This window comes from Schistocerca piceifrons, chromosome 3 (assembly GCF_021461385.2).
Source record: "Schistocerca piceifrons isolate TAMUIC-IGC-003096 chromosome 3, iqSchPice1.1, whole genome shotgun sequence".
In the NCBI taxonomy this organism is placed as follows: Eukaryota; Metazoa; Arthropoda; class Insecta; order Orthoptera; family Acrididae; genus Schistocerca; species Schistocerca piceifrons.
Window position 1 is genome coordinate 131,357,404 of NC_060140.1, and position 17,251 is coordinate 131,374,654.

The following is a 17,251-nucleotide window of genomic DNA, read 5'->3' on the forward strand; positions in this document are numbered from 1 at the left end:
TCCAGTCATCAGCTACCCAGACATCACCCTTTACATCGTATCAAGCGTCGCTGGGCACAAAAGTACAGAAATTTATAGTTTATGAGGAGCTGCTCGATCATCGTGCCTCATTCTTGTTAGCTCTCTACACGCAGTCACTGTGACAGGTGCGCTGTAGCTAGCGCTTTGGAACTCGGCTGATTTCATGAGATATTTTACAACTACCGTCAGTAACGTTCGACGCTCCTTTTATAGTGGTAAGACTGCGTCTCGTGACATCTCGTGGCCAGTTCCACTTTGCGTAGGGGTGTGCCGATACTTCGTTCAGACAGTTAACAAGGGATACCGAAAAAGCAAAGAGAACAACAATTTACAGCTGAAAACAACTAGCTGGAGGTTTCTTCTTTAATTTAGTCGTCTTCCCAGAAATTGTCACCACGAACGGAACGTCGTATTCAACCAAGGCTCGCTACTATGTTCCAGGAAAAACACAGCACGTATTGTCATACTACGGAAAACATATCTTCAATCGTAGAATGCGACCGTACCTAACGGTTACTGCTGAGTAATAAACAGCATCCCATAAGAGCAGACCAGTTGCTTCTTTACCTTCGGTTACTGCTACGTCGGGTACTTGGGCTGTGCAGACTCTGTTTAAAAAGAATAATAGCTCGATGTACTCATTGGGTCCAGCCGCGTACGTCTGCTTTAACGTCCCGCAGGTAATTCGCTGCACATATTACACTGTTGCGTGATCCTGCAGTCAAATAGTCTATGCTTTGGCCAGAATTGAGAACTAATGAAATTCGCAGAAACACAAAATAAAATATAAATGAACAACTGAATAACAAGGGCTCTATTCTAACGTCTGTTAATTGATGTAGGCGACAGATAATTATGTTGAATAACTTTGATTCAAGAAAGGACATTTCGGATAAACGGGACGTTGAGATACAAATAGACAGAAAATATCCTTATCAAACGCAGTAAAATTACGTTGAAGGAGTTAAGACAATGGTAACAAAATCTCCAGATTAAAGATCAAAGACTCGCGAAAATTAAGTCCATTTCGTGTTCACAATACATGAAAGATTCACCAGTTCAAAATAATTCAACACGATCATTCACAAATTAACACACGCGTTACAAAGAATAGAAACTCATAGTGTGTCTCTCCGCAATTCCGTATTGCAAGCGAAAAAGATGGGGTACCTTCAGACCTCTCGAATTATAAATAAGCTTCAGAAGTATGATAGCGGCCGTTCATAGCCCAGAATCACACTCATTACCAATGGCAGGTCCGCCTCCTTCTAGTGTCCAGCATCGCTCCCTTGAGCTCTTCACTCGAGAGGTCCCCATTTCCACTTGACTCCAGCAGTGTTCCGCCACTGTGCAACTCTCATCGGCCAACCCCACCGAAAATACATCGTTCTCAAGCTCTACAAACATGCTCTGATTTAACATGACCACTTTCCAGACAAAACTAATATTTTACAACAATATTTAAATAAAGAAACGTTATAAACTATATAGTTCACAATATTTATAAAAGATTTGTCCATAAATAAATATGCCAGTATTCTTGTGCAAGTGCGCTAAAGTTAAAAGACCACAGATTATAGATAAATATTATTTATATAATTGTTTATGCCTCCTTAACACAAGCATCTTTTGGCTCTCTTTTCAATTATGATGTCTGCCAACACATGCGGTTGACCAATTTTAAGTAAGCTTATTTGTTTAATAGCGTTTGCGATCAACATTTAAATAAAGTGATTAGCAGAATACTAAACTGTTCAGTAAAAAAGTACGCAAGTATGACCAAATATTAGGTGCTGATGCTGTATTTTGTGCCCCCTGCCGCCGTTGGATAAGCAGCTGCAGCAGCAAGTCGTATACTCCTAGCTCACTCATTTGTTACATAGTTTAATTCTTAATTTCTTTGCGTGTTTTTCGTACTTGCATTGTGTAATTCATAAATTTCGGGCGTATTATAGTATTTGAGAGTTGTAGCATCGCGTTTTAGTACCTGAATAGTGTAAATTCGCGTAGTCGTTTGTCTACTGTTTTGTGTTGAACGGCCAGTGTCGGTTGGTCGCAGTCAGTGTGCCCCCTGCCGCCGTTGGATAAGCAGCTGAGCAGCAGGTCGTATACTCCTAGCTCACTCATTTGTTACATAGCTTAATTCTTAATTTCTTTGCGTGTTTTTGGTTCTTGCATTGTTTAATTCATAAATTTCGGGCGTATTATAGTATTTGAGAGTGTAGCATCGTGTTTTAGTACCTGAATAGTGTAATTTCGCTTAGTCTCCTTCCGCCGCCGAGCAGTGTCAGCAGTGCGCAAGTAGCAGCATTACTGCATTTACTAGGCAATCTTGTATTTTAATAACCGTTTAAATTTTGTCGATTTGTTTGCGCTCTCTGTAGATTAGTTCAGACGTTCTTAGCAAAACAGTTTTTAGCATGGATAGGGACTGCAACTGCTGTGTTCGGATGCAGGCTGAGTTGGCATCCCTTCGCTCCCAGCTTCAGGCAGTGTTGGCTTCGGTCACACAGCTTGAGGCTGTTGCCAATGGGCATCACTGTGGGGGTCGGGATGGGGGTTTGTCGGGGACGGCCAGCTCGTCCCACGCATCCCCTGATCGGACTACGACTGTGGTTGCCCGGGATACTGCCCGCATTGAGGCTGATCCCTCACCTGTGGTAGAGTGGGAGGTCGTTTCAAGGTGTGGCAGGGGGCGAAAGACATTCCGGAGGGCTGAACGGAAAGCCTCTCCAGTTTGTCTGACGAACCGGTTTCTGGCTCTGTCTCAGGCTGATACTGATCTTCGGCCTGACATGGCTGCTTGTCCTGTTCCAGAGGTTGCCCCTCAGTCTGCAAGATCCGGGCAGTCGCAGAGGGTGGTCTTACTGGTAGTTGGGAGCTCCAACGTCAGGCGCGTAATGGGGCCCCTTAGGGAAATGGCAGCAAGAGAGGGGAAGAAAACCAATGTGCACTCCGTGTGCATACCGGGGGGAGTCATTCCACATGTGGAAAGGGTCCTTCCGGATGCCATGAAGGGTACAGGGTGCACCCATCTGCAGGTGGTCGCTCATGTCGGCACCAATGATGTGTGTCGCTATGGATCGGAGGAAATCCTCTCTGGCTTCCGGCGGCTATCTGATTTGGTGAAGACTGCCAGTCTCGCTAGCGGGATGAAAGCAGAGCTCACCATCTGCAGCATCGTCGACAGGACTGACTGCGGACCTTTGGTACAGAGCCGAGTGGAGGGTCTGAATCAGAGGCTGAGACGGTTCTGCGACCGTGTGGGCTGCAGATTCCTCGACTTGCGCCATAGGGTGGTGGGGTTTCGGGTTCCGCTGGATAGGTCAGGAGTCCACTACACGCAACAAGCGGCTACACGGGTAGCAGGGGTTGTGTGGCGTGGGCTGGGCGGTTTTTTAGGTTAGATGGCCTTGGGCAAGTACAGAAAGGGCAACAGCCTCAACGGGTGCGGGGCAAAGTCAGGACATGCGGGGACCAAGCAGCAATCGGCATTGTAATTGTCAACTGTCGAAGCTGCGTTGGTAAAGTACCGGAACTTCAAGCGCTGATAGAAAGCACCGAAGCTGAAATCGTTATAGGTACAGAAAGCTGGCTTAAGCCAGAGATAAATTCTGCCGAAATTTTTACAAAGGTACAGACGGTGTTTAGAAAGGATAGATTGCATGCAACCGGTGGTGGAGTGTTCATCGCTGTTAGTAGTAGTTTATCCTGTAGTGAAGTAGAAGTGGATAGTTCCTGTGAATTATTATGGGTGGAGGTTACACTAAACAACCGAACTAGGTTAATAATTGGCTCCTTTTACCGACCTCCCGACTCAGCAGCATTAGTGGCAGAACAACTGAGAGAAAATTTGGAATACATTTCACATAAATTTTCTCAGCATGTTATAGTCTTGGGTGGAGATTTCAATTTACCGGATATAGACTGGGACACTCAGATGTTTAGGACGGGTGGTAGGGACAGAGCATCGAGTGACATTATACTGAGTGCACTATCCGAAAATTACCTCGAACAATTAAACAGAGAACCGACTCGTGGAGATAACATATTGGACCTACTGATAACAAACAGACCCGAACTTTTCGAATCTGTATGTACAGAACAGGGAATCAGTGATCATAAGGCCGTTGCAGCATCCCTGAATATGGAAGTTAATAGGAATATAAAAAAAGGGAGGAAGGTTTATCTGTTTAGCAAGAGTAATAGAAGGCAGATTTCAGACTACCTAACAGATCAAAACGAAAATTCCTGTTCCGACACTGACAATGTTGAGTGTTTATGGAAAAAGTTCAAGGCAATCGTAAAATGCGTTTTAGACAGGTACGTGCCGAGTAAAACTGTGAGGGACGGGAAAAACCCACCGTGGTACAACAACAAAGTTAGGAAACTACTGCGAAAGCAAAGAGAGCTCCACTCCAAGTTTAAACGCAGCCAAAACCTCTCAGACAAACAGAAGCTAAACGATGTCAAAGTTAGCGTAAGGAGGGCTATGCGTGAAGCGTTCATTGAATTCGAAAGTAAAATTCTATGTACCGACTTGACAGAAAATCCTAGGAAGTTCTGGTCTTACGTTAAATCAGTAAGTGGCTCGAAACAGCATATCCAGACACTACGGGATGATGATGGCATTGAAACAGAGGATGACACGCGTAAAGCTGAAATACTAAACACCTTTTTCCAAAGCTGTTTCACAGAGGAAGACCGCACTGCAGTTCCTTCTCTAAATCCTCGCACAAACGAAAAAATGGCTGACATCGAAATAAGTGTCCAAGGAATAGAAAAGCAACTGGAATCACTCAATAGAGGAAAGTCCACTGGACCTGACGGGATACCAATTCGATTCTACACAGAGTACGCGAAAGAACTTGCCCCCCTTCTAACAGCCGTGTACCGCAAGTCTCTAGAGGAACGGAGGGTTCCAAATGATTGGAAAAGAGCACAGATAGTCCCAGTCTTCAAGAAGGGTCGTCGAGCAGATGCGCAAAACTATAGACCTATATCTCTTACGTCGATCTCTTGTAGAATTTTAGAACATGTTTTTTGCTCGCGTATCATGTCATTTCTGGAAACCCAGAATCTACTATGTAGGAATCAACATGGATTCCGGAAACAGCGATCGTGTGAGACCCAACTCGCCTTATTTGTTCATGAGACCCAGAAAATATTAGATACAGGCTCCCAGGTAGATGCTATTTTTCTTGACTTCCGGAAGGCGTTCGATACAGTTCCGCACTGTCGCCTGATAAGCAAAGTAAGAGCCTACGGAATATCAGACCAGCTGTGTGGCTGGATTGAGGAGTTTTTGGCAAACAGAACACAGCATGTTGTTATCAATGGAGAGACGTCTACAGACGTTAAAGTAACCTCTGGCGTGCCACAGGGGAGTGTTATGGGACCATTGCTTTTCACAATATATATAAATGACTTAGTAGATAGTGTCGGAAGTTCCATGCGGCTTTTCGCGGATGATGCTGTAGTATACAGAGAAGTTGCTGCATTAGAAAATTGTAGCGAAATACAGGAAGATCTGCAGCGGATAGGCACTTGGTGCAGGGAGTGGCAACTGACCCTTAACATAGACAAATGTAATGTATTGCGAATACATAGAAAGAAGGATCCTTTATTGTATGATTATATGACAGCGGAACAAACACTGGTAGCAGTTACTTCTGTAAAATATCTGGGAGTATGCGTACGGAACGATTTGAAGTGGAATGATCATATAAAACTAATTGTTGGTAAGGCGGGTACCAGGTTGAGATTCATTGGGAGAGTGCTTAGAAAATGTAGTCCATCAACAAAGGAAGTGGCTTACAAAACACTCGTTCGACCTATACTTGAGTATTGCTCATCAGTGTGGGATCCGTACCAGGTCGGGTTGACGGAGGAGATAGAGAAGATCCAAAGAAGAGCGGCGCGTTTCGTCACTGGGTTATTTGGTAACCGTGATAGCGTTACGGAGATGTTTAATAAACTCAAGTGGCAGACTCTGCAAGAGAGGCGCTCTGCATCGCGGTGTAGCTTGCTCGCCAGGTTTCGAGAGGGTGCGTTTCTGGATGAGGTATCGAATATATTGCTTCCCCCTACTTATACTTCCCGAGGAGATCACGAATGTAAAATTAGAGAGATTAGAGCGCGCACGGAGGCTTTCAGACAGTCGTTCTTCCCGCGAACCATACGCGACTGGAACAGGAAAGGGAGGTAATGACAGTGGCACGTAAAGTGCCCTCCGCCACACACCGTTGGGTGGCTTGCGGAGTATCAATGTAGATGTAGATGTAGATGTGTAATTGTGGAGAATAGGACCATCAGACAAACATTTGCGTAATGAAAGTGGTGTAAAGTAGTCATAAATCAGTAAATAAAACAGATAAAGATGCTTAGATTTCAAGGATATTAGCTGTAGCGCAGTGCTATCATCTGAGATATCGTTATGTTGAAATCGCTTGAATCAGTTAGAAGTTGTTAGATCAGAGGTTCCTTATGAAAATGTATATTCTCTGAGAGACAGTGACTTTTGTAGTTTTAAAGGCACTGAAATACTGCTGTCTCATTGGATGCGCCTCACTTTCCTGAGATCGTAAATGTATTCAGATTTGCAGTAGTATTTGATGTGAGTTATTGTCGAATCTCAAACAGCTGAAACTTAGCTATCTTTAACACTGTCTGGCACTCCGCCATTTCTTAGATCATCTCCTGCAGAAAGGCCATGCGAGTAACAGCCCTCCAAATTCCCAGCGTAGGTATTTTGACCACGTCTTGTCCTTTGTTACCGCACGTGCCGTGTTTGCAGCGGCTGTGGCGGGCTGCCCGGCTGCCCTGAGGCCGCACAGCTTCGCAAACATATTCACCTTACCTTGTATCAGATCTAGGTCCTCGAGTAGCTCATCTACATACGCGTAACGTTACAAGAAGAAGGCTCACGACACACTTTTTAACACGAACACTATGGGATTCCGTGCATAAGAATAAATATTGTACGTTGCAGATTCTCTCACTAACATTTCGTTCTGCAGCCACATGTTTTTTTGCACTTAGATACACCTGGAAGTCAGCGGCCGCAGGAAAAAACTAATGACACATCCTTTGGGGCGCCTGATACTACCTACTCCCTTTGTGACTTTATAATGCCGGAAATGATGCATTGCTGGCGAGACTGAAGGTGTGAGAGAAACCACTGCACCGCACTCGGCACGAAATTTATGCTCCAAAGTTCAGCAAATAAATGTCGAAGTCGACACGATAGTCGTCTCTCACGTATCCATGGAAAGCTTTAGGTCATCTGTTACCTTTATTGCCTCGGACATGTTTGTGTGTGCTGTCCTTAGGTTAGTTAGGTTTAAGTAGTCTAGGGGACTGATGGCCTCAGATCTTAGGTCCCATAGTGCTCAGAGCCATTTGAACCATTTTGTTACCTTTATTAAGACAGATGTTGTGTTGCGATTTTTACGGAAACCTAACTGGTATCCGTCTAGTCCGTTGATTGTAGTTAGGTAGTTTGTTAGGTGGTCCTGGATTGTACATTGATCAGCCAGAACATTATGAAAAAAAGTGGAAATTTGTGGTAACACCCTATGGGACCAAACTGCTGAGGTCATCGGTCCGTAAGCTTGCACACTAATTAATCTAAGTTAGACTAACTTACACTAAGGACGACACACAGACACATGCCCGAAGTACGACTCGAACCTCTGAAGGGGGGAGCCGCGCGGACCGTGACAAGATGCCCGAGACCGCGCGGCTGCCCCGCGCGGCTGAACATAATGACCACCGACCTACAATCGACATAAGACCGTTCAGGTAATAGCAACGTCATCTGGCGAGGAATGACTGCTAATCAGACACCGAGACCGTGCACACAGCATCAGTGAGTGTGCTATCCGTGTGTAGAATTGGGACGGTATTCGATCTATCAGAGTTTGATCGAGGGGAGTTTGTGATGGCCTGGAGGCTCGGCACAAGAATTTCGGAAACTGTACGACTTATCGGGTATTCGAGGGGTGCTGTGGTGAATGCCTCTAACACAGGGCTTAGCAACTGGCCGGTTTTGAGCGCGAGTACTCGCGTCTGCTCAGGCACGTGCACGCGAGCAGGTGCAAGGTCGCGGAGTAGGGAGGGAGGGGAAATGCGCGCGCACCTTTGAATGTGATCTCGCGTTCTTAGCAGATTTAACTAGCCATCTGAATGCTTTGAACATTTTACTACAAGGTAAAGATCTGCTAATTACTTATTTCATAGATCGAATACGAGCTTTTAAAATGAAATTGACACTTTGGGTGAGTCAGCTGGAAACAGGAAACCTAGCTCATTTTCCTAAATTATCATCCATGTGAGATGTTCATAAGGACTGTGAACGTTATTCACATAGTTTAGTTGATCAGCGCTTTCAAGATCTGACAGCACTAGACAGTGATTTTGATCCGATCTCTCCATATTCAGCGAATATTTAAGAGATTCGTCCTGAGCTGCAACTATAAATTATTGACCTGCAGTGTGACAGAGAATACAGAGACAAATTTCAGAACAAGAAAAACATTTTGGAATTGTACAGACACTTCCCGCAGGATAGATTTCCTCGTTTGCACAAACTGGCGGCTACAATAATATCAATGTTCGGCTCCACGTATGTTTGTGAACAACTGTTCTCTGCAATGAAATGTAACAAGACGCGCCTGAGAAACGCATTGTCTGATCGAAATTTAAACTGCACGCTGCGCCTAAAATGCACAAGAACAATTACTCCACAATACAATTACTTACACAATAAAAGGTGTCACTGAAGTGTGGGATTCTCAGTTATCTTGTACTTTTTGCCCTTTACAATTGCGTCTAACAGTTCACAAATTAATGCGAATGTAGAGGCATACACTAAGCTAATAAAATTATGTGGCATGTGTACATTCTCCTTTATTTGTTTCATTTGTCGCAGTAATAATTCGTGAGTGATATCCCTGCAGGTGGCCGCAGATTTACATTGACTGGCGGCAGCTGTTGTGTGCCCCACCTGACTTTCCCTACTCTCCGCTCTGGTCCGGTAGTGGGGGTAGCGTGCTCGCGCTGCTCCGTGCTCGCACCTTGCTGATCACAGCTTGCTCCGCGAGCACGTATGTTGTGAAGTCCTACTCTAACACGTGGCGAAACCAATGTGAAACCACTTCAGAAGTCGTGGGGTTTCGCGGCCTCCACTCATTACACATATCGTACGTCGTAGGTTGGCCAAACTAGTAAAACACGACAGGAGGAGAACTGTGGCGGAACTAACACCAAACATTAACGCTGGGAGAGTACAAGTGTGTCTGAACACACAGTGCAACTAACAATTCCAACGATGGGCCACTGCAGCCGACGGTCCATGCATGTGTCCAATGTTATCACCACAACTCCAGCTACGACTGAAATTGCCACATGATCATAGGTACTGGACGTTGGTACAGTGGCAGAGCATTGCATGGTCTGATGAACCCGATACCTTCTTCATAGTGCCAGTGGGAGGGAGCACGAATCCATCGTCTTCCAGGGGAACAGCTTCTTGTCACCCGTACTGTGGGATGGAGACAAGCTGGCGGTGGCTCCACTATGCTCTGGGGATCATTCACGTGAGCATCCATGGATCAATTTGAGCTCGTGTAAGGCGTCATGGCAGCCAAGGACTAGTTGCAGACCAAGTACACCTCTTCATGATGGTCATGTTTCCCGACGGCAATGGCATTTTTCTACGAGATAATGGGCCATGTCACAAGGCCAGGAGTTTGATGGAGTGTTTCGGGGAACACAGTGGTGAGTTCCAATTGATATGCTGTCCCCCAACTCACCAGATCTGAACCCGACCGAACGCATCTGGGATGTGATACAGCGTGGCGTCAGAGCTCATCGTCCCCCGTCCCCGGAATTTACGGGAATTAGGTGACTTGTGTGTGCAGATGGGGTGGCAGCTCCCTCCAGCGACCTACCTAGGTCCCACTGGTTCCATGCTACGACGCGTCGCCGCTGTCATCGGTCCCACAGTTGGACATACCGACTGTTAGGTAGGTGGTCATAATGTTCTGGCTTATCACTGTGTACCCTAAGGCCTTGGACAGTGCAGAAAGAAAGAAAATACCTCGGTAATCAGAGGGTGCCGCGGAAACGTCCTTTTTTCGTAGGGGCTTAACTATCCCCTCTTTCCAGGCCTCAGGGAAAATACTTGCGGAGTGGTTAAAGAGATCTGTTGTAGTGGGCAGTAGTGGGTCAATAATAAGTAATAAGCTTCATCATTGGGACTGCGGTGCCATCATCTCCAGTAGAAGCTGATCTGATATGGATGATAGTTCTTTTTGACGGTATTGCAAGTAACATGCTTTCGATAGAAGTTTTTGTGGCTGCAGTCCCGTTAACCCCCATGAAATGATCAATGAGCCAATTCGTTTGTTGTTAAATTGTGGTTGTAGGTAATGTGAGGTACCGTTTCAGTTCTTCGGCTGGGACGACAATGTGATCAACTGCTGCTTTTACTTTGCGTATACCTCGACCATATAGACTTTTCTATAGGACAGCTGATCTGTTTCTGTTGTCGGTTAATGTATGGATGTGCCGCAGCTTTGCATTTCGCGCAGTTTGATTGACTCTGTTCCGCTTCTGCTTGTAGGCAACATGATTTTCAGCCTTGGGCTGAGTCTGTATGCCCGACGTGCAGTCTCTCTGAGATTCGTGCGCCGTTTTCGTTTTTCGGTTAGCCACGGTGCAGATTTCCTTCCTACTTTTCCAATCTTTAGGGGAGCATATTTGTTATAGAGTGGACTAAGTCATTAGTCATTTTTGTAGTTCCGTCAGTCCTCCCACAGTCGCCAAATCAGTTAAAGCAGAGGTTTTAGGATACGTATCCGCAGAATGGCTCTTATGCTATACATTTCTTTTCCACATATCGCTAGGTGACAGTATCTGGCTTGACAGATGGTTACAATGTCTGTGTTTATACCATGTCTGTATCTTCCAAACACGATGTACTTCATAAATGCATACATGTCACTTACGAATGCAGCTGTGGTAAGCATTACGAAATAGATACGTATTGTGTGACTATACACTGACGTCAGCATCTTACGTCATGTTAAATTTGTGCCGAACCAGGACTCGAACCATGATTTCCCGTTTATCCCGAGCGTCGCCTTAACAGCTTCGGCTGCTCGAGCGCGCCTCAAGGACCGATCCATACATCCATGTGTCACGTAGTCTCAGGCCTTATGCTCACATAGTTCGCGATTTCCGCACAGGAAGACATTTTAGCTGTGCGAGGCTTGGAGCCGGCCGGTGTGACCGAGCGGTTCTAGGCGCTTCAGTCTGGAACCGCGCGGCCGCTACGGTCGCAGGTTCGAATCCTGCCTCGGGCATGGATGTGTGTGATGTCCTTATCTTAGTTAGGTTTAAGTAGTTTTAAGTTCTAGGGGACTGATGACCTCAGATGTTAAATCCCATAGTGCTCAGAGCCATTGGAACCATTTGAACCGAGGGTTGTATACATCATTGATGGTTACAATGTGTGTATTTATACAGTGTCTGTATCTTCACAATACAATGTCCTTGGGACATGGATACATGTCTGCCTGTATGCGGAGGCTAATCTCAAGGATTTTGGTATCCGCAGCGGATTAAATCCCATAGTGCTCAGAGCCATTTGAACCATTTGAACCGAGGGTTGTATACATCATTGATGGTTACAATGTGTGTATTTATACAGTGTCTGTATCTTCACAATACAATGTCCTTGGGACATGGATACATGTCTGCCTGTATGCGGAGGCTAATCTCAAGGATTTTGGTATCCGCAGCGTATTCGCGCGATGCCCCCCCCCCCCACCTCCCCCCCCCCCCCCCCCCACACACACACACACCAAGTCAGCGGCCTCGGACGCGCGGCGCCTTTGATGCAAGGTGTGCATTGCGGGCATACCTTACGAAACAATTTGCAGCGCAGTAACGGCGACAAGTTGTGTTGTTCAAGCTACACACGGTAGTGAATTGCGACCTCGCTTCAGCGAGATTAATACGCATACTTACATGTGTTACGCAATTTACTGCAGTTCTAGCATTAAAAAATTATATAGCCTCTGTAAAAGAATGTGAGTGTTTTGCCGCTGATACCGGTAATTCCCCAGAGCGAGTAAAGAGTTTTAAAAATAAATGTGGAAAAATTTACAAAAATTTGTGTTTGTTTTCTGTTTACTTTAAACATATCCTTGAAGTGATATATCCTTTACCCACTTTTTTAACGCTTTACTTTCATATTTGTCGATGACCATAACAATTTTTAATTAGGTTGCGGTACAGTTTTTGGTCTCTGTTTAACTAGAATTATATTATTCTGAAATATCAGTTACGGCAAGACCGCTTTTCAACCTTTTTATTGGTTACCGGTTTCGACAGATCTGTGCTAACATAATCAGATCTTGTAACTTATTAACATTCACCATTGTGCTGGTAGGACACCAGCACCGGATGATCAAATGGTTCAAATGGCTCTAAGCACTATGGGACTTAACATCTCAGGTCATCAGTCCCCTAGAACTTAGAACTACTTAAACCTAACTAACCTAAGGACATCACATACATCCATGCCCGAGGCAGGATTCGAACCTGCGACCGTAGCGGTCGCGCGGTTCCAGACTGAGGCGCCTAGAACCGCTCGGCCACCAGAGGCCGGCACCGGATGATGCGTGTTTTATATTTGTGGTATTTTGTGTTTCATTTGCTGATGTTCCTCGCTACCATTTATTGTAAAACGACGCGACATCACTACGTGGCTTGCAAATTTGTAAATATCATGAGCTTCTGCCAATATGTCAGTACATCCGATTATGACAGCCCTGGTCTGTCTATACTAGTAAGCAGTAAACAGAGTTATAAGCGATCTTGGCGTACCTGATATCTGAGAATGATATAACAATTCAGATCGCCCCCAGCTGTTGACACAACATCAAACACATATGAACTGTACCTGTTGCTCGTGGGAAATTTTTTGAAACTGCACTCTTATCTACCTTTTTAGATAAGTCGAGAGATTCATTACTACCACGAAACTGCTTCCAGATATGACATGGAGGAGTTTAATATCAAAAAGGCAAATTGTTCAATTAACAATTCATGTTTTCTACTCAATGAACAAGCATAATGCGTCTGAAATAGCACTATATGCATCCACACGTCTTTGTACTAAAAAGAAAAAAGGAGATTCCCTGATAATAATAATAATAATTATATTTAGCACTTTGTAATGTGATTAAGAATTAATTCTCTGGGACAGTGCTTCCATTTTAAATATGAAACCACAGTTTTAGCTTGTCGAGCTACATCGCACCAGAATTCCACTCGCAGCTACGGGAAACTGGTTCCACTTCGAACATTACATTGTATTTATGCAAAAACTTGCCGCCTGTTAAATGCAAGTCAGTCTAGCGGAATTATCACGAACGACTAAGGAATCTGGACATCGAGCTGTAGTATTACATAGTTATGTACTGATAAAAGTTTAAATCTACATGCATTCAAAGACTTTGACCCCTATTTATTCATACAGGATGCCGCTAAACAATTACCAGTTTGAGCGGCACTGTTGAACACGGCCACCATAGTACGGAGAGAGAAGCGCTGCGGCAGCTGTCAGCGCAGTTGCCAGTTCAAATGGTTCAAATGGCTCTGAGCACTGTGGGACTTAAAATCTGAGGTCATCAGTCCCCTAAACTTAGAACTAGTTGCCAATATTCGACGTGTAGTGGGCTAGCAACTAATGAGGCAGGGGCGTGGGGGGATGGGGGGGGGATGACCTTCCCCTCCCACCCTTCGGCCGCGCAGAAGCCATTACTGCAGAGCTTGAAAATGCCACACGATTCACTGCAGGTTTCTTGTTGGTATCATTCTACTGAAATGATGAGTTCCTTGATCACTTTTTCTCGTGCGTTAACTGTGTTTGCTTTCTTACACAGACAGACACAAATAGTCGGTGTATGTCTACCTTTTCGGAGATGATTGAGGGACTCGGCTGTTCAGTACATAACTATATCAAGCAGAAATCTACAGGCACCAGGCACCCCTTTTTTGACCGGAGCAGAGGTTGGAATCTTCCTACACGTCGGTAAGAGGGCCTGAAAATGGCGTAGTAAATCGCCGAAACTGGTAGCCAAATAAAATAACAGTTTGGAAATTAGACGGCTGAAAGGTATTTGCTTTGACATTCTGTCCATACAAATAGATTTTCGACATTAATAAGGTATAGCAAAAATGCACAAATGTTACGTGTAAAATATCGAAGGAAGACGTTACCTTTATTTTTGGTGTGAGAGAACGGAAAACCCCAGATCGTCTTCATGTGATTGATCATCTCTCATCACGACCAAACAACCTTCGGCATCTTCGCTGCTGCTATCCTCATCAACCAGTAAAGAAATTACAATGTTTTATATTGATTCTTTCCCTACGTCTCCTTCTGTGTTCGACCTTACAATCTCTTTCCATATATGGTCCATGGCGTTCTTCCGGTTTTCTGGCATTATTCGCGTGACAGCATCATTTATCAGCCTCTCTGTGTCTTGCAACATAAAAGTTTCATTTCGATTAGTGACATCTGCATTTATTTGAGCACAGGCAAGATCGAGGGGGTCGCAATGGCAGTGGTATGACTTTGCGACAATGGTTCTTTGATAACGTATCAGTTACATATTGCATCTCCTGTGCCTTGTATCGTTTTCCTAATTCCAGAAGTTTCACTTTCAGAACATTCTGTTCAAATCCTATTTTATTATCTTTCAGCCAGATGACTATTTCGTCTCTCCTTGCACCAGCCTCTGGTGCCTTATTTAATTCTACAGAATGGTACACCACGTTGTCCATTACAAAACCTACCAGAGAGTAATGAACCAGTGTTTAAATGTATCTGGCCGGCCGGAGTGGCCGAGCGGTTAAAGGCGCTACAGTCTGGAACCGCACGACCGCTACGGTCACGGATTCGAATCCTGCCTCGGGCATGGATGTGTGTGCTGTCCTTAGGTTAGTTAGGTTTAAGTAGTTCTAAGTTCTAGGGGACTTATGACCACAGCAGTTGAGTCCCATAGTGCTCAGAGCCATTTGAACCATTTTTTTAAAATGTATCTGTATTCATTTCCTCGTAATAATCGACAGTTTTGTTCACTGAAACACCATCTTATCATAGGGCACAAAGCTGTTCATGGAGCCAGCGTGAACAATAATTAGTCGCCCCACCTTACCAGCTGGCACGCTCATAGTTCCGTGGCGCACTTTTCTGTCCATGTGACAGATCGTACATGACACAAGTTGACCCATGTTTCGTCAATCAATATTACATTCTTCGGATTCACAGCTAGCACCTCACGTAGGAAGCAACATCTCCACGCCACAAAGTCTCTGCATTCCATCAGCACTTTTTTTTTCGGAGAAATTTTTCCTCTGGAAGACAATTTTTTCTTAACGATGGAGAGACTTGTCGATCCGCCTGTGAACGGACCACTGTTTGACAATGATGTCATCAACTTTTTAAGTGTCGGATTGTCGTTACTGCTGTCGCACGCGTGTATGTGTTGCTTAATTGCATTTTGGTCAAAGTTGTCTGCCTCAGTCAAAAGATACGATCTCTAACTCGACTTTCCTGGCATCGCAATAAGAGGGCTTCCAGCTAAGCTGGCAGCCTCTTTATCGTTTGTGTTTCTCTTCACTGTCCTTTTAGAGATGTTTGATGCTTCTGTCACCCTGTCAGTCAGTTTGCTCACTGGTATCAAAGGCTCCCCGTTGTCTCTTTTCCTTTCAAAGTAAACAGGCATTCTGTACAAAAATTCGTGTGCTTGAGATTTAAGAGTAGCTTCTTTTCCAAAAGTTCTCTTTTCTGCACTACTGGAACGCATTTTCGACGCTGCAGGGGACTCACAGAATTAGTGGAATCCATGTGTATAAACATAAACCTATACGATACACACAGCACAACTGCCTGAAAGGACGTGTCACCTAACACTGTGGAAACACTGGGGCGTTGCCACGGTAATGTAAATAAAATGTCATGGTCTGACTGGCTGTCTCGAATGCGCGAATCATGTGCACCAAGCCACTCCAACTGAAAGCTCTTCTCTTGCCGTTCAGAATATAACTAACAGAGGTGGTTTCCGAAATTCTCCGACAAACCCTGATGTTCGTATGCCTCCGTTTCTGCATTTCTTCAGCATTCCTTTTTATTAACCCTGCTGCCTACGTAGATCCGTGCTCGCATTTCCTTGAAAAGCATTAGTACTTACCCCACAGTGTGCATATCTCCATGCAAGCACTCCACCAACATTCCTTAATAATGATCCTGCTGTCCAAATTCCACCATGTACCCATTTCTGCGGCATTCATTAGTACTAACCCTGCTGACTGAATACTTCCATGTCTGCGTTTCTACAGCATTCCATAGTACTAACCTTGCTGTTCACAATCCTCCATGCTCACACGTTTTTGGCATTCATTTGTACTACCCTGCTGTTTATATACTTCTATACTCACATTTTCCTGACATTTCTTGGTACTAATCCTGACATGTGTTTACCTCTGTGTCTGCATTTACCAAGCATTCCTTGGACACACTGCTGTTTGCGTACCTCAGTGCCCACATTTTCTTGGCAATCATTGCTGCCAACTCTGCTTTCCGCATACCTCCATGCCCGTATTACCCTGACATTCATTAGTACTAACCCTGCTGTCAGTATTCCTTTGTGTCCACCTTTCTTCAGCATTCCCTAGTACTAACCCTGTTTAATGTATTGCTACATTGCATTTCTCCGGCATTCATTAATACTAACCCTCTTTTCTGTGTACCTCCCAACATTCTGTGGTGCTAACCATGCACTTCACTTACCTATGTGTCTGCATTTCAGCAGTACTGATAAGCACAATCCTTGCTGACAGCATACCTCCATGTCTGCATCTCTCCAGCATTCATAGTACTAACCCTACAATCTATGCCTGCATTTCCCTGACGTCCCTTGGTACTAACCCTGAGGTGTACATATCTCTGTGCCCACATTTCCCCAACATTCCTTGGTACCAACACAGTTACCTGCATTCTTCACCATTTCTGCAGCACTCCTTAATATTAATCCCGGTGACCACATACCTCTATGTCTGCATTTCTCCAGTATTCCATGGTACTAACCCTGCCACCCACATACCACTGTGCCTGCATTCCCCTGACATTCCTTGGTACTAATGCCGATGT

At 44.8% G+C, this 17,251-nt stretch overlaps 1 protein-coding gene across 1 annotated transcript in view; it reads left to right on the forward strand.

Annotated features, from left to right (window-relative positions):
• Window positions 1-17,251, forward strand: part of LOC124788462 (toll-like receptor 2) — a 149,651-nt gene that overhangs the window by 41,477 nt on the left and 90,923 nt on the right. The window lies entirely within an intron of this gene.